Raw genomic sequence first — 24572 nt, 5'->3', positions numbered from 1 at the left:
GAGGAGAATTTCCATGGGGTGATGGTTTCCTGCTGTTAAACAGATTCCACCTGTTATTTGCAAAGCCAGGAGCACTAGAGATATACTAACTGTCCCTTACTGTGGTATGTAATTAGGAGTAGCCTGAATGGGAAAAACAACTATTTAAAAACAAAATGAAGATATGTACTTTTCCATTGAAGTGGCTGAAAAAATGAAGAAGCACAAGAATATATTTTAAAGTAACCTGTTCATAGGAATTCCCTGTCAGTTCAGTGGTTAGGACTCAGTGCTTTCACTGCCAAGGGCCCGGGGTTCAATCCCTGGTCTGGGAATTAAGTTTCAGCAAGCCTCGCCAAGTGGCCAAGAAAAAAAAGAAAAAAAGATAACCTGTTCCTGCAATGCCCTATCCAGCTGCAAATAATCATTAACAGACTTGAGAGACAAAGGGAATATGAAGTGTCACGGACAATGGAAACTGGATCCTCTTCACATGAATATAATCTGTTAATACGAGAACTGATAGTTCTAGGATGCATCTCTGTAGTGATGACCCTATGGTCTGTGCATTTTTAGTGGTTGTTACCTATAATTTCACTAGAATTACTGAGTCCAGAGGCACTGTGCTTTGATTTGGGAAATCACAGTGTCTTGTTTCAGGAGGGTTCTGTATCAGGTTGGCTGTTGGACAGCCTTGCTGTGGATTTGGGGTTTTGGCTGTTGAGAAGCAGTGTCGTTGAAAGACCACTGAAGCTGGAGGCCCGAGCTGTTAGCCCTGGGCTCTATTATTCAGTGTTATTATGTAGCTCAGCGACTCATTGATTTTTGAGCTTCAGTTTCATGAAGTATAATCTGATGATAATAATCCATAACTTGCCTCCATCACAGGCTTGTTGAGAAGTCCATGTTGGATTTGCATGCGTGCTCAGTTGCTAAGTCATGCCTGACTCTTTTGTGACCCCATGGACTGTAGCTTGCCAGGCTCCTCTATCTGTGGGATTTCCCAGTCAAGAATACTGGAGTGGATTGCCATTTCCTTCTCCAGGGGATCTTCCTGACCCAGGGATTGAACCCATGTCTCCTGAATTGGCAGGAGGGTTGTTTACCACCAAGCCACCAGGGAAGCCCACATGTTGGATAGTTTATATGAAAAGACAAGTGAACAATAGCATGTTCTATCTGAGCTAATTATAACATTATTGGGCTTCCCTGGTGCCTAGCTGGTAAGAATCTGCCTGCAATGCAGGAGATAACAGTTCGATTTCTGAGAAAGATCCACTGGAGTAGGGATAGGCTACCCACTCTAGTATTATTGAACTTCCCTGATGTCTCAACTGGTAAAGAATCTGCCTGCAATGTGGAAGACCTGGATTTGATCCCTGGATTGGAATGATGTCCTGGAGAAGGGAAAGGCAACCCACTCTAGTACTCTGGCCTGGAGAATTCCATGGATTATATACAGTCCTTGGGGTCACAAAGAGTCAGACACAACTAAGTGACTTTTACTCACTCACTCATAGCATTATTATTTTAATGGTTATTATTATGATTTTTATATGATTATTGTTTTAATGACTACTAGATTAGTTCTGTTGTTTTTCTGGATTTTTCAGTATTTGGCCATTTTCTCTTCAGAATTAGACTGGATAATAACAATGGCAAATATTTGCCATGTGCTTAAAAATTCCAGAGTTCCTTGTTTTTTTTCCTAAGAGTTTGACATATATTAACTTATTTAACCATCCCAACAAGGCTATAAAGGAGGTAATATTATTCTTATACATTTTGTAGAGACGTCAAGGTGATAATGAGTGAAACAAGCTGATAAGTTCATAGAGTTAAGATTTAAAGCCAAAACTTTTTCCTTAAGTACTGTGCTCTGTGGTGACAATTTGATATGAATGTCATATGTATACTGGCTGGTTGAATCAGAATTTACAATACAGCGTGCCACCCACATCCTTATTTGATTTTTAATAGCAATTCTAAAGTTATCTCTGTAGTAGTAATAATAATAATAATAAATATGTTGAATGAGATGTCAATGCTTTACCTGGATCTTTTATCCTTTACAATAGGTCTTTTGTAAGTACTCATTACTGTTGTTCTTATTTTAAATTGAGGAAACAGGTTCAAAGAGGTGAAGTAACTAGGACACACTCACATGGTAGTTAATGGTTGAACTGGCTCTCGTAGACACTATCTGGTCCTAGAATCTTTATTCCTAATCACTACATTATGTTGCTTCCTTTTTAAAATTATTTTTTTAAAACCTTGCCACAGTCCTTTTACTTGTATAATACTAGACAGGTTTTCTGAGGCAATGAAGTCGTATTCTAGTCACAAAGGCCAATTTAGGGCAAAGCTCTATCTTATGTATGCATTGTTGATATAAATCAATTGTGGTTTTTGTTTATTTTCACGGGTAAGAGGATTGATATATTCTTCTAGGGAGGACTCGTGGTAGGATCCATCATCTGGAGAAAGACAGTCAGTGCATGTGCACGTTAATCTGACAGATGGTCAGAGTTCAGAGCCTGCATCTTACTTCTGCATTACCCATAATAAATAAACCACATTGGAAGGTTTGAGTGTGCAGAGGGAACACAGAGAATTGATTTAGGACAACTTGCTAGATGACCTTATTTTACATTAATGTAATATATTGGCCAAATTTTAAAAGTCATGCCCTTCATAAAATGGCCTAAGGATGTGTATATGAAAATTAAAATTTTAATGCAAACACATAAAACAAAGCAGCAGCGGTATAACACACACAGCAGGGAAGTCTTTAGGGATATGCTAACAAAAAATGGACTCGTTATGCATGTAGGTACGTACTACCTCCTAATGACTTTCAAATAATTTGCATGCCAAATGATTTTCACAAAAATACTGGTTATGTCATTGGTTTAGGATTTGAAACCGAGTCCTTTTGGGCTGAAGGTTATTGCCTTATTCTAAGGCCCATTTTGGTTACTGTATTCAACCTGCAATAGCCATGTAGGGAGGTTAAATAAAATTATGTTCTTATTACTCTGCTGATTGACCGAAAATCTAGACTTTCCTCATTTTAGCGTGTATTACCATGGAGAAGGCCTAGTATATGTTGAACTAAAATCTATGACAGTCAACTGGAATGAACTCTTTCCAGTATCAGACTTGGTAAAAGTTTCTTAGTGGCTTGCCCATTGTTTTTATTTTATTTATTTGCTTACACTCCATCTTGTCTGAAATAGGTTTCAGATATTCTCTGAACTGTTGCTGTTGAATTCTGAAGTCAGAATCAATATTCTTAGATAGTGATGATCCAAGGTAGCACAAGTACATTCCCAAGTGTCTGTCTTGATTGGTTCTCTCATGGACTAGGAAATAAAATTCTACTGACAGTGAGCTAACTGTAGGGTAATGGGTAATTGTAGGTTGTTATGTGTTTGTTTATGCAAACTCTGTCTGGGAAGAGGGTAATTTCTTTAGAATTGAAGGCTAAAATGAATGAGTTATGGGAAAATTGGATTTTCCGAAAGCCAGGTGTCAACAGACAACCTAGTCCACAATCGACAGTTTTAGTGGCTGTTTCTACTTTAGCTTTGTTTTCTTGTTTGGTTGTATGTCTGTGTTTTTTATCTTAGGAGGTGGATTGGGCCAGATAGGGCGAAAGAGTAAATGTCTCTGTTCTAGAACCTGGTTCCTCTCCAACTTTCCCACACTGACTTTAGGACTTCTGCCCAGTCCCAGATTCCAAGAATATCAGATTGGGGAATTCTTCTAGAACCTCTTTGTTTCTTTGTTGAGCTCACTCATTTGTTTAAATGTAACTTCCTTTGTTTTTGCTTTTCTTTTCTACTTAAAATCAGTACTAAAAATAGAAAAATAAGAGTCCAACTATATTTGAATATTTTAAAATTAGGGGATTATAATAACCCAATAGCACCAAATATATTACTAATAATTATTCTAAAGTTTAAAATATTTTTAAGGCATTATTGCCTTGTCTATAATAAGTTGAAGAAAAAAATCTTTCAAGCCTCTTATATTGAGAAAGAAATACTAAGTTTGTTTCTGGTAGTTGCATAGCCATTTGTATGAGCGGGTTGAGCAGAGAAAGCCATGTCTCTTCATCTGCTTTTAATAATGTTTCAGAACAATCCTGTGTACAATTTTTTATGGAATATAATTGCTTTATAATGTATTAGTTTCTGCTGTACAGCACCATGAATCAGCCATATGTATACATATATCCCCTCCCTTTAAGGTTTTATTCTCAGACAAGCAAAATGGGTTTTCATATGGTCGGTGCCTAGGAAGATAAATCTAGAGTCAGAAGGAGATACCACTTTTTTATTTCCTGTCCCTCAGGTGAGTGTGTCAGAAACCCTATGCAGATAACCAAGATAAGCAGTAAACCAAAGAATGAGGATTCTATGACTGTTCTTTGACCATGCTTCCAATATGGAATCTTCCCTCGAACTTATTGAATTTATTCTTCCTGCTGTCTAGCTAGACTTAATTTTGGATTCCCTGTCCTTTTTTGCTTGATCTTGGAAAATTCTCTCTTTCCTCCCAGTCTGTTTTTCAGAATCACCCTAAACACCTAATGAATATTATAAAAGTGATCCAGTTGAGTGATAACTTTCCCTGACATGATCAAAATCCTTTATTGATCACCATTATTCCATATATTTATAATACCTGTTTTTCTTTTTCAAACTGTGGGTTGTATCCAATTAAACATGTATTTTTAGGGACTGACAGTGGGAAAAGAAGGAGAAGACAGAGGATGAGATGGTTGGATGGCATTACCAACTCAATGGACATGAATTTTAGTAGCTCCATGAGTTGGTGATGGACAGGGAAGCCTGGCATACTGCAGTCCATGGAGTCTCAAACAGTCAGACACGAACTGAACTGAACTAGTTTCCTAAACAAATAAACAAGTGAAGTAGACTAAAATAAAGTAGAATAGAAAATATGGATACATAGTAAAGTTAGTTATTTTGTCTTAAAACTTTTCATCCACTTTAAAAATCATTCATCTGCAATCCCACTGCTGGGCGTACACACCGAGGAAACCAGAATTGAAAGAGACACATGTACCCCAATGTTCATCGCAGCACTGTTTATAACAGCCAGGACATGGAAACAACTTAGATGTCCATCAGCAGATGAATGGATAAGAAAGCTGTGGTACATATACACAATGGAGTATTACTCAGCCATTATAAAGAATACATTTGAATCAGTTCTGATGAGATGGATGAAACTGGAGCCGATTATACAGAGTGAAGTAAGCCAGAAAGAAAAACACCAATACAGTATACTAACACATATATATGGAATTTAGAAAGATGGCAATGATGACCCTGTATGCAAGACAGCAAAAAAGACACAGATGTGTATAGCAGACTTTTGGATTCAGAGGGAGAGGGAAAGGGTGGGATTATTTGGGAGAATGGCACTGAAACATGTATACTATCATGTAAGAATCGAATCGCCAGTCTATGTCTGATGCAGGATACAGCGTGCTTGGGGCTGGTGCATGGGGATGACCCAGAGGGATGTTGTGGGGAGGGAGGTAGGAAGGGGGTTCATGTTTGGGAACGCATGTACACCCATGGTGGATTCATGTCAATGTATGGAAAAACCAATACAGTATTATAAAGTAAAATAAAGTAAAATTAAAAATTAAAAAAAAACTAAAAAAAAAGAAATAAAAAAATATAAAATAAATAAAAAATAAAAATCATTCACATGTTTAGTATATATATGTATTATATATATCTCTATATATAAATGTAGAGTATATATGTATGGTGGTGGTTTAGTCACTAAGTCATGTCCAACTCTTGCGACCCCATAGACTGTAGCCTGCCAGGCTTCTCCATCCATGGGATTCTCCAGGCAAGAATTCTGGAGTGGGTTGCCATTTCTTTCTCCAGTATATATGTACAAACATATGTATATAAATATACTAGGTTGTTGTGTAAAATGTATTTCTTTCTATGGGTCATGTTAAAAACACTTGAGCTTCTTTATTGTAGGATAAAGTCCAAGTACTTGGTCTACAGCTGTCATGGTGCCCTCCTTCTTTAGCTCTCCATACCATCTCCCTAGTTTGGATCTTATCTGTAAGCCATAACTAAGTGCTCAACACACAATGTGAAGGTGTTTCTTTTTTTAACCTCTTTGATTTTACTTGCATTGCCCCATCTGCTATAAATTTCATTCTCCTTTCACTTACTTCATCCATGTAATTTCTATTTAACATTTTTTTTTAGCTCAGATACAAACACCGTCCAGAAACTTCCCTGAAATTCCCATTTCCCAATGGAGCAATGTGTCCCTTTCTTGACTTCATGAGCTCCTTTTCACAGCAACTAAAATACAGTACAGTGATTAAGAGAGTGGGCTCGTTGGAGCCAGATTGCCTGGGTTCTTGAATCTTTTACTGCTATCTGTGTAATTTTCAGCAAGTTGCTTACATTCTCTGTGTATCTCAGTTTCATAATTTGTAAAATTAGAATAATGACAGCAACCACCCCACAGAGTGGTTAATTAAATGAGTTAATGTATGATAGGTGCACAGCCTAAAGAACTTGATCAACAAATATGACCTAGTATTATATTATAGTGGTATGTTTTCTTCTGCCTCTGATGAACATTCTCCATGGGAAAATTCTTTTTCTGTTTGGAGGTATCTCTGCAAACAACATTTCAGTCTACTTTTATCTGCATGCCTTAAGGTCATGAACTTTTCATTTGGTGGAGGGGAGAGGAAAGGGCACAAAATTCTTTTTAACCGTCAGTCACCAGTGACATAAAGAAGTTATGGAAAGAGAAAACAGTCACCATCAGGTGCCTGGAACCTCAGGGCAGAAATCTTGGATGAATTCAGCTGCTGAGGAAACACCTCCTGGGGCTGCATTTATATAATTTCTGGGCTTGTCAACTATCCAATCCAGAGTCATTGTTAAGTATCGGTTTGGCCTCCAGCCTTCCAGTTTCAACTATACATCAGTAAAACTTCCAGCAAACAATCTTATTTAGGCCCCAGGTCAGAAAACTCTGGCAATCATACAAATGTTCCAATTGATTCATCATCAATATGTACAGGAGAGTGAGAACTAAAGAAAATGTAAGATGGGGTAAAAAAAAAAAATCAGAGATCCATTAATTCTGTCCCCTCCCCAATAAATGCACTTTCTAATAGCTTTTCTCACTCAAGTTTCTACTCTCCTCTGTACATCGATGCAAAAGTCAAGTTGTGTTGCTATCCAATTTTCAGCCAAGATAAAATTTAAAGCTACCTTTAGTTGGGTATATCCCTGGCCTGAAGGTTTTAAGTCCCCACATGTAGTGTAGAAGGTAGATAACTGATCGTTAAATTTGCTACTGTGCCAACTGAGGTTGGTTGGTTTTAAAGCTATAATTATTAATTTTCCAGTTTTAATGTCACAGCGATAGCAGTAAAGGAGTCAGGATTTGTGATGCAAGGTTTTAATGTTGCTCATGTCCCTCTAATCCCATCAGGAACATCTTTGTGCCACTGCCTGCCACCACTAGACTGAACATGGTCTCAAGGTAGAGAGACACATCCTTCTTATTAAAAAGAAGATTCAGTTTGCACTCAAACAAGACCTTGCCCCAGTGCAATCAGACAAATTAAAAACAAAAATAAAAAAACTTTGGAAAAGCAAAAATACTAAGATAAAAGCAGTGTTCTCTGGCATGTTCATTTCAGAGCAGTTACTCATGGATTTTGGTATTTGAGAGATTTCTAGAATCCAGTCTTCCAAAGGAGAAGATAAACTGGATTCATACTTGCCCTTCCCCAAGAGTAGATCAAATGTATATCCTGGCCATGACCCAGAGGCATGTGTGCCAAGACTAGTAAACAAATATATGTATTCCACTTGGCCATATCCCACTCTCCCAAAACACTTGGGAGAGTTTTAATAACACTGTGGTGCCCAAACTGCATTTCAACTAATTCAGAATTTTTTAAGAGAGTGAAACCCAAGCATCAGAATTTGTTAAAGATCTCTAGTTAATTTCAGTATGTAATTCAGTTTGAGAATCATTATTCTAGGAAATAGAGCAAGCTCCAGGAGTTGGTGAAGGACAAGAAAGCCGGGTGTGCTGCAGTCCATGGGGTCGCGAAGAGTCGGACAAGACTGAGCAACTGAACTGAAGTGATTCTAAGAACACTTAAGTAGATAAGCGTTATAAATCCAATGATTTATAACTTAGTTCTTTGATAGCACTTCCTTTTTTTTTCTTTGTGAATTAAGAAGTCTTTCTTTATGAAGTGAAGTGAAGTGAATTCGCTCAGTCATGTCTGACTCTTTGCGACCCCATAGACTGTGGCCTACCTGGCTTCTCCGTCCATGGGATTTTCTAGGCAAGAATACTAGAGTGGGTTGCCATTTCCTTCTCCAGGGGATCTTCCCAACCCAGGGATCAAACCCAGGTCTTCCGCATTGCAGGCAAATGCTTTGCCCTCTGAGCCACCAGGGAAGCCTTTCTTTATGAAAGTGATCATCAAATTATTTTTATCCCCATTCCTTCCTAGGAAAAGGCATTTCCAGTTCCCATTGGTTGTTAATCTTGTGCTGGTTGCCCATAGTACCAGATAACAGTGCAGCAGTTATATTTTTAAAATATTCTAATATCAAAACATGTGTTTTAAAATTAATAGGCATAGATGGAAGGAGAACACGATGGAATGGCCTTTGCTTTTTGCCTTCATGCTGAAAGAGGATTTCCTCCAAGGAAGGATAATTAAGTCCCTGAGAGAGTGTTCTTTGATCTTTTCCCATAAAAATATACTAAAATAAGAGGGGTGCTATTTTTGGCACACTGTGATAAGACACGATAATACGTGGGGGGAGAGGCAGGGGAGCAGACTTGATGGAGATGGTGCAGTTTTACTTTAGTTCATCATCAGTTTTCTTACACTTTAGTCATTAGTACTCAATGTTGAGACTCGCTGAGTGCTAATGACTAAAGGCAAGACTGCCCTCCTCCTAAAGCCATTCTAAGCTACTGATATCCACCCCTCTTTTAAGTGTTCTGGGACTTTACCCTATGCAAAAAAAAAAAAAAAAAAAGCACTTCATTGTAGTTATTCTGTATGTTACTGACCTGTGAGTAAACCTTGGAAATTAATGACCAAATTATATTGATGCTGAGCCTCCATCATATTTGACTGTAGCTTTTACACAGTTCCCACTGCCACCAAAAAATATTGTCTACATCACCAGGGATGCTTAGACATGTCTGACAATTCTAGCTGTAGTTAATCTCCAAAACAACTTTTTTTTCAATTCTAAAAATCCAGGATCAAAATTCTTAGGGAGCATTTTCAGCCCAGACTTCACCTGAAATGTGTCCTGATATTACATATCTGTTGCTTCATGGGCATTCAATAAATGACTTTCACTTAATAAATATCATTTATTCAGTAAGTAGGTTACAGTGTCTATATTAGTTTTCCATTGCTGCTACATAATAGGTTACGGCAACGTTGCCACTTAAAACAGCGTCCACTTATTAGCTCACTTTTCTGTAAGTCAGAAGTTTTGTTTCTTTGCTTACCATCCTACAAGGTTAAAATTAAGGTGCCAAAAGGACTAGATTCTTCTCTGAAGATTCTGGGGATGAAACTGCTTCCAAGCATCTTCTGACTGTTAACAGAAGTAGGTTCCTTGTGGCTGTAGGACTAAGGTCTGAATTTCCTTACTGATTTTCAGCCAGAAGGTCATTCTTAGCTCTTAGGAACATCTAATCCATCCATACAGCTGATGCTCCATCTTCAAGCCAACAACAGTGTTCTGTAGTTTCCACATGCCTTACATCTCTCTGACTTCTCCTCCTGCCTAATCCCACAGTCATCCCTATATTCTGGGTATTTTTTAGAGTAACACTTTCTTCTGGTACCAAAATCTGTGTGCTCTTCCTATTGCTGCATAATTGATTACTGCAAATTTAGTGGCTTATAAAGATGTTTCTTTATTATCTCATAGTTCTGTGGGTCAGAAGTCCAGACAGGCTTATGTGAGTTCTCTGCTCAGGGCCTCATAAGGCTGAACTCAGATCATCAGCTAGGCTAAGCTCTTAACTAGAGGCTCTGGGGGGAAAACTCTTTCCCAGATTCATTCAGGTTATTGGTAGAAAGATTGAAGGCAAAAGAAGAAGGGGGTGGCAGAGGATGAGATGGTTAGATAGCATCACTGATTCAGTGGACATGAATTTGAGCAAACTCCAGGCGGTAGTGAAGGACAGGGAAGCCAGGTGTGCTACAGTCTCTGAGGTCACAAAGAGTCAGATATAACTTAGTGACTGAATACACATACACACACACTCAGAGCTCCTTGAATGTGTAGTCTGAAGCCCGTTTCATCACTGGTTGTCAGCAAGGGGGAGCTTTTTCTTTCTAGAAGTCATACACATTCCTTCTCACATGGCCCTCCCATTTTGCAAAGCAGCACAGGTGTTTTGAGATCATCTCATGGTTGCATTTTCCTAACTTACTTCTTTTACATCTGGGAAAATCCCTGCTGTTAAAGGACTCCTGTGATTCGATTGCTTCCCAGGTGGCTCACTGGTAAAGAATCCACCTACCAATGCAAGAGACACTGGTTTGATCCCTAGGTTGGAAAGATCCCCTGGAGTGTAGGCAGTGGCAACCCACCCCAGTATTCTTGCCTGGAAAATTCCATGGACAGAGGAACCTGGCGGACTACTGTCCATGGAGTCACAAAGATTTGTACACAACTGACCAACTGAGCACAGCACAGCACATGGTTAGATTATGCCCTCCCAGCTAAAACCTTCATGGGTGTTTTATATCAGCTTGTTCAAAGGATCCATCCATACTCAAAAGGAATAGAAGTGTACAAAGGCAGGGTCATCCCAAGTCATGCTTGAAATCTGTTGACTGCAGCCTCTGGGGAATATGCAAGGCATACAGTTGGTTATGACTCTAGCTGACTAAGAATGTGTGTAATATGGTAAGATCATATGGCTGTAGCATATGGATTAAGTAATAATAACAGTGTTTGCTTAGTGTAATCCTTTAAAGTCACTTCTGAAAGCGTTGCCCGGTTTATCCTTCACAAAAGCCCCATGAAGTAGAGCTCATTAGTCTCATTTTACAGAGGAGGAAACTGAGGCTCAGAGACCTTCAGTGAATTGACAACGTTCTCTGAAGTACTGTTGGAACTGAGGCTTGAGCTCATATGTGTTTGATTTCAAAACACTTAAATACTACATGCTGTTACTTCTGGTACCTTCTATACACAGTTTGTATCCCTTCTTACTCCCTCATGAGGGTCACCTCATTTGACCACTCTGTGAACCAGCCCACACTTTTTCCATCTTCAATTCCATGTTCCTCCACATGAAGCCCAGTTAACCACTGAGGTCTTCAGCACCCTTAAGGAGACAAGAAGAACCAGAGGGGGCCCTTCTCCTTCACTTCTTAGGTTTTCTGATCCCTAGCATAGACTGTTCCAGCAGGCCTCCTGCTTCCAGAAATCCCCAAATGACAAGCAGGCATCTCTCTCTCTCTCCCCCACTCTGTATCCCTAAGCCACAGGGGGTGTGTATATGACTCCCTGACAATTCTTCAGCAGATTCTCTTTCATTCCTATGATAGTCAGTGCAGAGGCTGGCAGTGGGTGACATGGCAGTGGCCCCGCCTAGGCAACTGCTATGAGTGTCTCCTCTGGGCTCTCATTCATTTAACTTGAGTATTTTGTGGGGAACAGAAAACAAACCTCTGTATTCCCTGTTAGGAATACTATCTCCTTCATGACTCTCAAGTCATATAGGTTAGGAAGTATATTGGGAAGGGGGGATTTTGGAAGGGTGGGTGCTTCTGTTGATCACAGCCCTAGCAGGGGATCTGACCCAGTCTTATTTAGCATCTGAATCGTTTATTTTGTCTTGATCCTCATAGTTATATCTGAATCATTTATTTCGTCTTGACCTTCATAGTTACGCTCAGGCTGCCAAGGCAGAGGCAGCCAGAGAAGTGCCATTTGATCATCTGATACTTCAGTTCAGGGCGGGTTTCATAGTATGTGCTGAATAAATGCCCATTGGAAAATCGCTTTCAAGGATTATAGTATCATTATAAGTAATTCTTTATTAAAAAAAAGAAAACAACTTCTCACTTGTATTCTGGTCTTTTCTACCTTCTTATCACCACTAAATTTCATTCCAAAGTTCTTTCATCTCATGCAAAGAGAAAATATCCTGATCACAGAATGAATTCCTCCAAGTTCTGTCAGTCAAGCTAAATTCATTTTAACCCAGAGAATAGAACACGCCTTTGCCACTCCTGTATAGTTTCTTTCCGTCATTGTGCCAGGTGACTCGCATTTATTTAAATTCTTAACCAGAATTTATTTAAATATATCTAATTTATTATAAGTAATTCTATAAATGTCAATATAATTAAGTGATATGACAGTATTGGTCATAATGGAATTAATCTCAACAAAGTATAAGTAAAAAATTAATAAACATGATGTTGGTCTGTTGTATATTTCAAAACTGAAATACAGTTTATATCAGTGTGCCTTAATAGAAGGAAAGGAAAACCATGAGACCGGAGAGAATGGATTTTACTTTCCAAAAGCAGGCTTTTGAATGAACTTGGCTCTGAATAGTAAGTGCAATAGGATCAAGTGTATATGTTGTCTCCATTGTCACATTACTTACTAACTTTCTTACAAACTTGGTTCAATCCTGAAAAATCTAGGTGTTGTCCTGTAGTTTATAGTGTCAGTAATTCTTAAATGAATTCCTAAGTTAGTAACATCAGGAGTAGACTGAAACATGTGTGTGGCTGGCACACTTTAAGAGAGAGAGTAAATACTTACTGAACTTTTTAACATTTAAAAAATGACTAGTTGCTATTTATATATGGTTTTGATCTGATCTGTTACATATGGGAGAACTTTGGAGGAATGTTTACCGAAAAAAAGAAAAAGGCAAGTGTCAGTTATCAACTGTAAAAGAATGGATATGATATTTCTTTAGCTAAAACTTAAAATGGATTGTGATACTAAGGCAGATGGAAGTTGGCCAACCAGGTTCAAAATTAAAACATGTTATCAAAAGCAATCAGAGAGCCCAGATAACTTCACATTATCAACTCCATCTCTCTGTTTCTCCCCTTGACTTGCTGCCAGTTGTGGGAGCCAGTTGGTTTGAGTGAGGAACTCATTTGTTACTCATGGATAATTTTATAGAAGGAAGGTTATTTGATTCTAATTTGACTGGACCTGATCATTAACACTAGGTTATTAAGGGTGAGTTACTTTCAACCGTGTAGTTTTGAAGACCTGCTATGATATAAACAAATATGAAAATGATGTAAACTCCCAAATTACTTGGGATACTAAATTGTTTATTAAGTGTGTGTATATATATATATGGTTGAAGTCATTTTTGTTGCTCAGTATTTGAAATAAAAATGTCTGATTTTTAACTTAAATTAATATTGAAGATAATAATTGACAAAGGTTTTACATTTTAGAATTATATTTCCAGAGCCATTGAGGAAATAAAAAAGAAATACAAATAGGAAGAAGGATGTTATCTACAAATAGTAAATGCAGCTATAATTGCTTATTTAATTAGCAGGTTGGCATTTTTAAAGATAAAAAAATTTATTTTCTAATTTTTTATTTAAAATAAGAATACTGTTTTAAGAAAGAATATATGTGGAAAATAAGAAATTTGTAATAATTGCTGTGAAGTATATTTTTCCAAATAATGTCTGATTAGGGCTTGCAAATACCACAAGGTTAAGCAGAAAGGTATTACTTACAACTTGAAAATGACTTTGTGAAATAGCAAAAACAATGTCTATGTTCCATTTTGTATATATGAAATACACTTATGAAATCATCTTTAGTAGTTCTTAAAGGGTTGAAATTGGTGTCCTTTTCATTGTTTCATACTTCTATTGTCTTACCTTGGCCTTCCTTTGTGGCTCAGCTGGTAAAGAATCCACCTGCAATGCAGGAGACCTGGGTTTATCCTTGGGTTGGGAAGATCCCCTGGGGAAGGGGACGGCTACCCACTCCAGTATTCTGGCCTGGAGAATTACATGGACTGTATAATCCATGGAGTCGCAAAGAGTTGGACATGGCTGAGCAACTTCCACTTCACTTATTGTCTTATCTGAATCTTCTGGTTCAGTTTTGGCCCCAAAGTTTATTTCATGGAGCTATGTCGCTATTGATTTTCTTTTCTTTTTCTTAGAGTAATTCTGCAGAAGTTGCTGTGTAAACATCTGAGGAACTAGAAGCAATCACTCTGTTTTAAGATGAAATTTTACCCTGACATTGTTTATAAGCAGAATTTTACATTCAGAAGATTGTAAACTTTATATAGTGTTTATGAAGATCTTCAACATATTTATTTTCCTTGCTTGCCAAAAAAGCTGTTTTATTTGATACAAGTGCTAGTAATATTTTCTCCTTAACACCATAAGAAACACCTCCTCATTCTTACATAGTTTATTGCCTTGAGTGATAGATCAGTTCAATGGAAAAGGAGCAGTTTACATACCACTCTGGTCAAGTTACCCAGTTGTTACAGAATTGTATTAAAAAGTTGATCTCTTTAATACTGGCTATCAACTGGTAGTTTTCAAATCAAGTGAGCAAAGTCAATATTTCACAGATTTTCAAGACAATTCTTTATGACACTGACTTCAAACATTTCTTCTTCCTTCTGAGCTTCTGTGTGTCATAGATTTAGTCAGCAGAGTGATTTGCATAAAGAAGTTTCAAAACTCCTTCCTTCCTTCCTTCCATTCAGCAAGTTTTACTGAGCAACTTTTACATGCTTGACACTAAACATAGGAAACAGAATAAGCAAGGTTCTTCCTTTGGAAAGCCCACTTTCTAGTAGGAAGATAAACGGACATTATGGTGATTATTCTCTAACAAATTGCTAATTGTCAAGGTAGATAAGTAAACATTTTACTGGATATTTCAGATGCTATAACACTTTACTGACCATAGAAATAGGTTTTACCAAGAAGGAATGGGTCTTGGTCTAGAAGGACAAGTAATTTTCTTGTCAAAACTCCTTCCATTCTGCCTTTACTGTTAAGGAACCATCTTAAGAAATAAGAGCGAGGATGCATTTCACCTCAGGGGGTCTATACAGGAATAGTGAGCAGGACATTCTCAACATTTTTAACCATGACTTGAATCTGTCCATTAAATCCAGTCCCTGGAAATACCAAGCTGCCCCTAGGCAAAGCAGGCAGTAGTTTGAAGCCAAATGATTTGAATTTTAGCCCAGATTTTGTCAGTAATTTATTGTTACTTCAGTTTCCTTATCAGCTCATAACTGAAATTCAGCTTATAGTTTTTGCTCCATCCAAGACCATTTTGAAGATGCAGCAAAATAACAGGTGCAAATATTTTTTGTAAACTTACAAGTACTATACAGATGGGTTGTGGGTGGTGGTGACTTTAGCTGTAAAGTACCACTGAAGTACTACAGACAGGCCTGGCAGTGATGATAGTTAAGTTTCTAGAATAGGTGTATAGATTGAAATGAGACATGTCAAATCTAATTGTTCCCCAGAAATTCTATTAATAAGAGTGACATTTCTAACCCGGAGCCTGATGCTTAAAATTATAGACATCATAACACATGCCATCTGTAATCAAATATTGTCAATTTTTCATGTTGCAACTAGGCCACTATTCAGTGAGAAGCTTTCTCCAAAAAACTGGTGAATATCATTTTAACTTTTAAAAGCCCAGGGAATAATCACACAGTTATGTTTAGTATTAAAAAAGTATAGTGGATTCTATAGATGTCTTATCTTCTCAAAAATGCCTGATTTATTTTATTACAACAGATGAACAACACTGAAAAGATCAGATCACAAATCTAAGCTAGAATTTTTTGGATGATGTTTGTAATGAAAAGGCTTTTTCTTCCCCTACAGTTGTCACCTCATCAGTAGTAGCAGCTGTATCTAACATGATATAAGAAAAAGCACATACCCTTGGTCCCACTCCATTTTGTATCCTTTGATCCCTCATGATACCAAAATGCCACAAAGATTTGCCTTGAATTATGGCCAGACCCACGGTTTATTTATTGTTGAGCTTGATGCAGAATTGCACTATCAAGTCACAAATCCTGCATGTTATCTTGCTATCGACTTAATGATTGCGAAAACAATGCTTTGTAAACATTTTAAAAATTTGGCTATAAAATAAGGACAGATTTTTTTACCAACACATTAAGTTGTAGACATTTAAGACATTTTTCTTCCACAGCATAATCATGTCACGTAAAATAATATCGGAGGTATCTCCAGGATCAATAACCAGCCACAAAATAAAAGTCCTCGTTATTTATAACTACGGATCACCCTTCTTTTTCCTAAGATGAGTTCTCTAGTTTTTTGTCTCTTGCATCTCCCCTTTTATAGCCTTTCTCACACAGTCAGGGAGGACCCCAGTGAAGGACTGGGCTGCATCTGTAAATAGTTACTTCCCGCATTAATTGCTTGAAACTACTTATGACTCAGCATACATTTTATGTATTTCAGTTGAAACTTACATACTAGCAGTTTATGCCTTAATAACATAAATTAATTTTGAACCATTAGCTGTATTTTTCATTATATCTATTGATTATTGAGAGATAACAAACGAAAGTTCATTTTTTGAAAAATGTTCCTATTTTAAGAGGAATTTTGTGGGGAGGGGAGGAATGATGGCAAAAAAATACTTTGACATTTTCCAGTGATAGAATGGCAATTTGGTACAGTTTATAATCCTCCAGATAGTCAAGAGCTGAAGATTATTATCTAGGTGAAATTCCATTCTGAACAATATGCTCTGAAACTTCAAAATAATTCACCAAAGATTGGAAACAGAATGTTTGTCTTTGTTGGTTTTGAGGCTACTTTGAGCATTTGTCAGTTATATCATTGTGGAATTCTGTAAACGCATCAAGAAGCCACTGATCGTTTCCTACTCTGTGAGCTTATCAAGTCTGGTCCTCTTGCAGTTTCAGCAGAAGTATTTAGCATACTGTTTTAACTTCTAAAAAAATGAAAAAGAAAGGAGAGAGAGTTTCATTCCTAGAAGCAGCGTTTTCTCTCTCGCTGATCAACAGTGGCCTCTGTTCATGTTCTGCTTGAGTGAACTTAGACGAAGGCAGCTACCTTCATGTGATGAATGGTAGATGATCTTTGGCCGTCCCCATCTTAGACAGTTTTTGTCTTACCCTGACAAGCAAATCTTCTCTATCTCTGTGGACTCCTAATAATATTTTATAGAATCAATTGTTGCCTTATGAAGTGCCAAAAAGTCTATCCCTTAATAAACAGTGTAACCAGTATGTGAAGGAAAAAGAATTATTAACCTTTTCCACCTTAAGAAAATTTGGGTCTCAAGCAATTAGTTTTGCCCTCATTACGATACCACAAAAAATAGTGGTATTTATTTCACTATTGATGCCATAAATACCATTATGTAACAAAATACAGCTGTGTCAGAAGAAGCAAATTAATGGCTTAACACTCGGCTTCTTGGTTTCTCAAAAGAAGGTCCTTGATCCCTTCACAGGAACTTCAGTTTTTAATTATATTCATCAATTAGACACTTCATAGTAAACAATTTGCTTTGTAAGAAAAATCAGGATTAGGACATTAACACCAGGATAATAATGTCAAGAACTTTTTTTTTCTCTTCCAGTAGTGGTAGACATCACCCTGCTCCAACATAATTTAATTTCTTACAGTGTGTTTTGAAGTAAATGCATGCAAGAAAATGCACTGTGAATGTCAGCAAATAGTGGTGAATGGCTTAACTAGGAAATGTGTTACACTTAAGTGGATTAAAACTGGAAAATATTTAGCTGTGCATTTTGTACTCCATTCACATTCTGCTGGGCTCTGGGTTCCCAGAAATGTACAAAGACAGACTTACCAGTAATGCAGATGTTCTTTATGTTTTCCAAAATGATAATTAAGGTGAGGTGGAAGAGATTCTTATGACTCTTGTGTTGGCTTTTTCTTCCCCTTCCCACACTTCTGATGAATGTTTCTTTTTTTTTCTTTTTAATTTATTTATTTTAATTGGATGCTAATTACTTTACAATATTGTAGCGGTTTTTGCCATACATTGACATGAATCAGTCATGGGTTTACATGTGTCCCCCATCCTGAAAGCCCCTCCCTCCCCCCCCATCCCATCCCTCAGCATCATCCCAGTGCACCATCCCTGAGCTCCCTGTCTCATGCATCACTCCTGGACTGGTGATCTGTTGCACATATGATAATATACATGTTTCAGTGCCATTCTCCCAAATCATCCCACCCTCGCCTTCTCCCACAGAGTCCAAAAGACTGTTCTATACATCTATGTTTCTTTTGCTGTCTTGCATACAGGGTTATCATTACCATCTTTCTAAATTCCATATATATGCGTTAGGGGGAGCCTGGTGGGCTGCCGTCTGTGGGGTCGCACAGAGTCGGACACGACTGAAGCGACTTAGCAGCAGCAGCAGCAGCAGCAGCAGCAGCATACTGTATTGGTGTTTTCCTTTCTGGCTTACTTCACTCTGTATAATAGGTACCAAAGGCTCTCTTTCCAGCTTCATTTCTTGTCCTCTAATTTCTCTCCCTGATTATCTCATCCAATACCAGGAAGGCTTCATCTATCCACTCTCTACAGATTACTCCAAAGGTTATATTCCCAGCTGCAACTCAATGATGAAAAGGTCCCCACAACATGTCTAGAAGATCTTCCCACTATCCAATTTCTTCTCTGCACTTGTGGCAAGAGTGTTTTCCCCAGAAATTCAGGGTAACACTATAAAAGATATCTGAGTTTTTCTCAGTGCAAACTTACCAAGGTTGGCTGACTTCAGTATTCATTCATTCATTGTCTTCTTCAGTATTCATTCTTACTGCCTTCATTTCTGCTGCTATGTCTACTCTTCTGCTATGCTACGTACACATTCCCTGCTTTTCCATCCCCATGCCCAAGTCCATCCTGTAGATACTTTGAAACAAATATTCTTAATACAACTGTAAATGTTTCCTCTGTTTCTATTTGGGTGCTTATTATATAAAAGTTCATAATCTTAAATTGATTACATCTGCCCTCAAGGATAATATTATCTTTACTATTATATATCTCATATATAGAAAATATATAGCATATCATTTATAGTATATTAAGGCAGAAGAACCAGAGATCAAATTGCCAACATCCGCTGGATCATGGAAAAAGCAAGAGAGTTCCAGAAAAACATCTACTTCTGCTTTATTGACTATGCCAAAGCCTTTGACTGTGTGGATCACAATAAACTGTGGAAAATTCTGAAAGAGATGGGAATACCAGACCACCTAACCTGCCTCTTAAGAAACCTGTATGCAGGTCAGGAAGCAACAGTTAGAACTGGACATGGAATAATAGACTGGTTCCAAATAGGAAAAGGAGTACGTCAAGGCTGTATATTGTCACCCTGCTCATTTAACTTCTATGCAGAGTACATCATAAGAAACGCTGGGCTGGAAGAAACACAAGCTGGAATCAAGATTGCTGGGAGAAATATCAATAACCTCAGATAGGCAGATGACACCACCCTTATGGCAGAAAGTGAAGAGGAGCTAAAAAGCCTCTTGATGAAAGTGAAAGAGGAGAGCAAAAAAGTTGGCTTAAAGTTCAACATTCAGAAAATGAAGATCATGGCATCTGGTCCCATCACTTCATGGGAAATAGATGGGGAAACAGTGGAAACAGTGTCAGACTTTGTTTTTGGGGGCTCCAAAATCACTGCAGATGGTGACTGCAGCCATGAAATTAAAAGACGCTTACTCCTTGGAAGAAAAGTTATGACCAACCTAGATAGCATATTCAAAAGCAGAGACATTACTTTGCCAACAAAGGTCCGTCTAGTCAAGGCTATGGTTTTTCCTGCAGTCATGTATGGATGTGAGAGTTGGACTGTGAAGAAGGCTGAGCGCCAAAGAATTGATGCTTTTGAACTGTGGTGTTGGAGAAGACTTTTGAGAGTCCCTTGGACTGCAAGGAGATCCAACCAGTCCATTCTGAAGATCAACCCTGGGATTTCTTTGGAAGGAATGATTCTAAAGCTGAAGCTCCAGTACTTTGGCCACCTCATGCGAAGAGCTGACTCATTGGAAAGGACTCTGATGCTGGGAGGGATTGGGGGCAGGAGGAGAAGGGGACGACAGAGGATGAGATGGCTGGATGGCATCACGGACTCGATGGACATGAGTCTGAGTGAACTCCAGGAGATGGTGATGGACAGGGAGGCCTGGCATGCTGCGATTCATGGGGTTGCAAAGAGTCGGACACGACTGAGAGACTGAACTGAACTGAATAATATATATCATACTTGTGTAGTTCTATATATAAATATTATGAAAACCTATGCTTATCTGTTTTTATGTTCTGTCCTTACTCGTGCTGTCTTTTCTGTCTAAATGACGGGTTCAAAGCTTAATGTTGAGACACAAATACAATGCCAACTCCTCTTAGAGGAAACTCCATGTGGCATGATCCCGACTTGATTTTATTTAGGAATGCTTGCAAATTTTGTCTCCACTGCTAAATTTCAGTATTCTTTAAGTTAGAACCTATATCTTATCCATCCCAATAGCCATCCGCATTGTGTGACAGAAGGCATTGTAAGGCACTGGTCAAGCACGGGGCTTTAATCTCCCCACTTCTGAACAGCTATGTGTCCTTGACTGAGTTACTTAATACCTACTAGTTAAGAATGTTATGAGGATTAGCTGAGATAATAAACACAAAATCCTTAGCACAGTCCCTGGAACATTATAGCACACAATGAAAGTCTTAGTTCACTGTTACTGTTCTCTTAGCACTTGTGGAGCACCTAAGAGACAACCAAAAAGGTATTTTCCTGCAGGAGTTTTGTGGCTTGTGAATTGCACATGCTGTACAAACCAGTAGCAATATTGTGTGCCCTCAGAGCTCACTTCTGACTGGCTTGGTAGGGACATTTAGGAAGGAAGTGAGATTTGATATTTATTTTATAAATTATACACTCATGTCAAAGACAGTAAAGAATCTGCCTGCAATGCAGGAGACCTGGGTTCGATCCTTGGGTCGGGAAGATCCCCTGGAGAAGGGAATGGCTACCCACTCTTCTTGCCTAGAGAATCCCATGGACAGAGGAGTCTGGTGGGTTACAATCCATGAAGTCACAAAGAGTTGGACATGACTGAGCAACTCTCTCCTGTCAAAGAAGGAACTAGAAAAAAAATTAGAAACTGTGGCTTAAAGCTTTACATTTTATTGATTTATTTTTATTTTACTTGATTTTGTCTATTTCCTTCTTATTGTTTTTATAACAACTATTTTAACATGAACATGCTGTTTATTATCTTTTATAGGTTAAAAAAAGTAAAATAAGTCAAGATCAATGATTGCCTGAATTCATTCAAACATTAAATGGCAAAACTTGAGCTAAAACCCAGGTACACTGGTGCTGAACCCTTTTCCATTTTTCATATACATTACCTGCCACCTTGTCTATTTAACAAGGACCTCTAGGAAGAAATAGCCCTTGGAGTGATCACCCAGAAAGAAATCCCTTTGTTTCGTGTTTCTAAGGTATCTTCACACCCCATTTGACTTCATTACATGACTTTTCATTTTTTAATTTTAATTTTAAAAAGTCACATCTAATGCTTTTTCTGCTTCCAAAAGTAGTATGTATTTATTCCAGGAATTTTATAGAACACAAATAAACACAAAGAACAGTATGATAATCACCCCTAATCTTACTATCCAGAAAGAGATAAATGCTAAAATGTATTGATATATTGGCTTGGCCAAAATGTTCACTTCCACAAAATCTTATGGAAAAACCTAAACAAACTTTTTGGCCAACCCAATATATAATTCCAGATACATTTATTTGCATATGTATTAATTTGAAAATGTTTTCTTTCAAACAAGAGAATATATTAGACGTGCTATCTCAGGATACAATATTTCAGTCTTCTGTGAAATTTTTGCCATCATTTTTATTAGTTAACATGTACTTCCAGGGCATGAATATACCATATTTATTTAATCCATCCCCTATCTGTAGCCAAAGGGGTTTCAGGTTTTCCTTTGTAAGGAAAAAAGATGGGTAATGTCTTTTTAAGTAAAATTTTTTCCATATGCATTATTTTTTTTTACTAAGATAAATTCTAGGAGGTAGAAAGCAAACAAACATGAAGAGGGAGACTGTGAACTCTCAAGATCTTAGACATGAACTGTTCATTTTTCTACAGAAGGATCGTTTCATTTTCTACCCTATCAATTTGCATTGTTAGAAACAGTGTGTGAGAGAAACACTTTGAATGTCAACATGTAAAAATTAATAACATTTTAATTAAAATACTAAAGCCCATTCTTCCTTCTGTCTTTCCTTCCTTTTTTATCTTCTAGCCCCATTATAAAACAGTAGATGAGTACATGCCTGAGTAATTATATGTTGTATATTGCCCACACTACTCTACAGACCTGGGAATGTTGGAAGAATTTTCCAGGAAAACTGTATTTACTACCAGAATAACCATGGAATATATTTTTTAAATTACATTTTCAATTGGATAATAGTGTCTTGTTCCCATAATAAACCTCTCTCTCTTTTATTGAAGTTTTGGCAGGGATGGGTCTGAAATGTTAGTATCTTTTTTGACTGTATATGTTATTGTACATTAGCTATTAATGAATATTGAGAACTTTTGGGGCTGTAATTGTCAGAAAGGCAGTCTGAACCATTCACACAAAGAGGAAGATTTACTGGCTCCCAGAATGGAAGGAAGCCTTGAATAACTATCCTGGGGAAAGAAGAGGGTTAAGGTTCAGCCCTACGGACTCAGAAACTGTCAGGAATCAATCTGGTTTACTCATTTGCCTTTTTTTAGGTTGTCAGTTTCATTCTGTCTCATGGCAGACTGCATTTTTCCTTGTGGTAGAAAACTTGGTTTTTAATAGCTCCCTAGTTTTGTTGCTTTAATCTTTAGCCCCTTAATCTTCAGTAAATCTTCAGCATTTACCTGAATTTTGGGTTGTAGGCATAGATATTTGGGTGTGGATTCAAAAAGCTAGTGGAGTACCCGCGCCTGGACCAATCAACTGTGCTTTGGCAGATACAGTATTGTTATTGGCCCAATGTGGATCCATTTTGGATCTATCAACTTTGATCAGGAGGTATGAACACAGAAAAATGTGGCAGTCCCTAAGGGATCCATATTGGTGAATTGTGGGAGGAATAGGCCCTTTTGGAAATGAGAGATAGTTTTAGTAATCCTAGAACATAGAAGTGGTACTGAGTAGAAGCAAACAAAACTAGGTCTCTGACACATAATACCTAACCTTGTCTTCTATAGTACTTGGTGTCTCTCTGTACTTCAGCAATATTATAGACACACAAAAAAGACATAAATCCATGTAGGTACATTTAGCAGCAGCACATTTTTGCTTCTTCAGGAAAACATTGAAATTAACACAATACAAAATTATCAGTAAGTAAGAGCTTAAAGACTAAGTGCCAAAGAATCGATGTGTTTTGAACTGTGGTGTTGGAGACGACTTTTGAGAGTCCCTTGGACAGCAAGGAGATCAACCAGTCTATCCTAAAGGAAATCAAGCTGAATATTCATTGGAAGGATTGATGCTGAAAGTGAAGCTCCAATATTTGGCCACCTGATGCAAGGAGCCAACTCAGAAAAAATCCTAATGCTGGGAAGGATTGAGGGCAGGAGGAGGAGGAGACAACAGAGGATGGATGAGATGGTTGGATGGCATCACTGCCTCAATGGACATGAGTTTAATTAAGCTCCAGAAGATGGTGAAAGACAGGGAAGCCTGGTGTGCTGAAGTTCATGGGGCCACAAAGAATTGGACATGCCCGAGCAATTGAACAACAACAAGAAGAAGAGCTTTGCAGAAACTAGTGAGCTTTCTTTCATATACAAAAATGGATGAAAGTAAATATCCAATTAGAAATTTTAGCACTTTTTAGTTATGCCCTGCTCTAGTTCTGATGGTGTCTAAATGTAGACCAAATAGCAAGACTATGGGCTGTGTTCATCTTTATAAAGTTAAGTGTCCGTTGGAAGTGCAAACTAAACCTCCTTAATAGGAATTAATTAACACGGCTTATGCTTGAAGACTGTGTATCAAAACTCATCTATTACTTTGCTTGTCTCTTTGATAAATGAAGCGGTAAAAGATGATTAACTGTAGGTCAGCTCACTGAATTGTAGTTTGAGCAAGGCTCAGATCTTCTCAAAGTGATCAAGCATGATTGCTTTTAAGGTAACTTAATATTCTTAGAGGAGAATTATTGATATTCTTCAGGAGTATTGGAATAATTCATCAATAGAAGGAAACTATAAATATAAAGAGCACCACTTTTAGACCCAATTTATACCCAGTGGGTGGTTTCAGTTGGAAATTCTATTTTTGTTTGGCATCAGTAGTTCTACTGATAAGCGTATCGCATTGTGAAGGTAAAATTTTGAATGGTGT

At 37.7% G+C, this 24572-nt stretch overlaps 1 protein-coding gene across 17 annotated transcripts in view; it reads left to right on the top strand.

The window, feature by feature from the left end:
• The window catches only part of NRXN1 (neurexin 1), a 1209846-nt gene that overhangs the window by 927475 nt on the left and 257799 nt on the right, over positions 1-24572 (top strand). The gene's annotated exons all lie outside the window — the stretch shown is intronic.

The sequence above is a fragment of the Capra hircus genome, chromosome 11, assembly GCF_001704415.2.
Source record: "Capra hircus breed San Clemente chromosome 11, ASM170441v1, whole genome shotgun sequence".
Classification (NCBI taxonomy): Eukaryota; Metazoa; Chordata; class Mammalia; order Artiodactyla; family Bovidae; genus Capra; species Capra hircus.
Note: the sequence above shows the minus strand (reverse complement) of the source record. Positions and strands in the feature narration are given on the sequence as shown.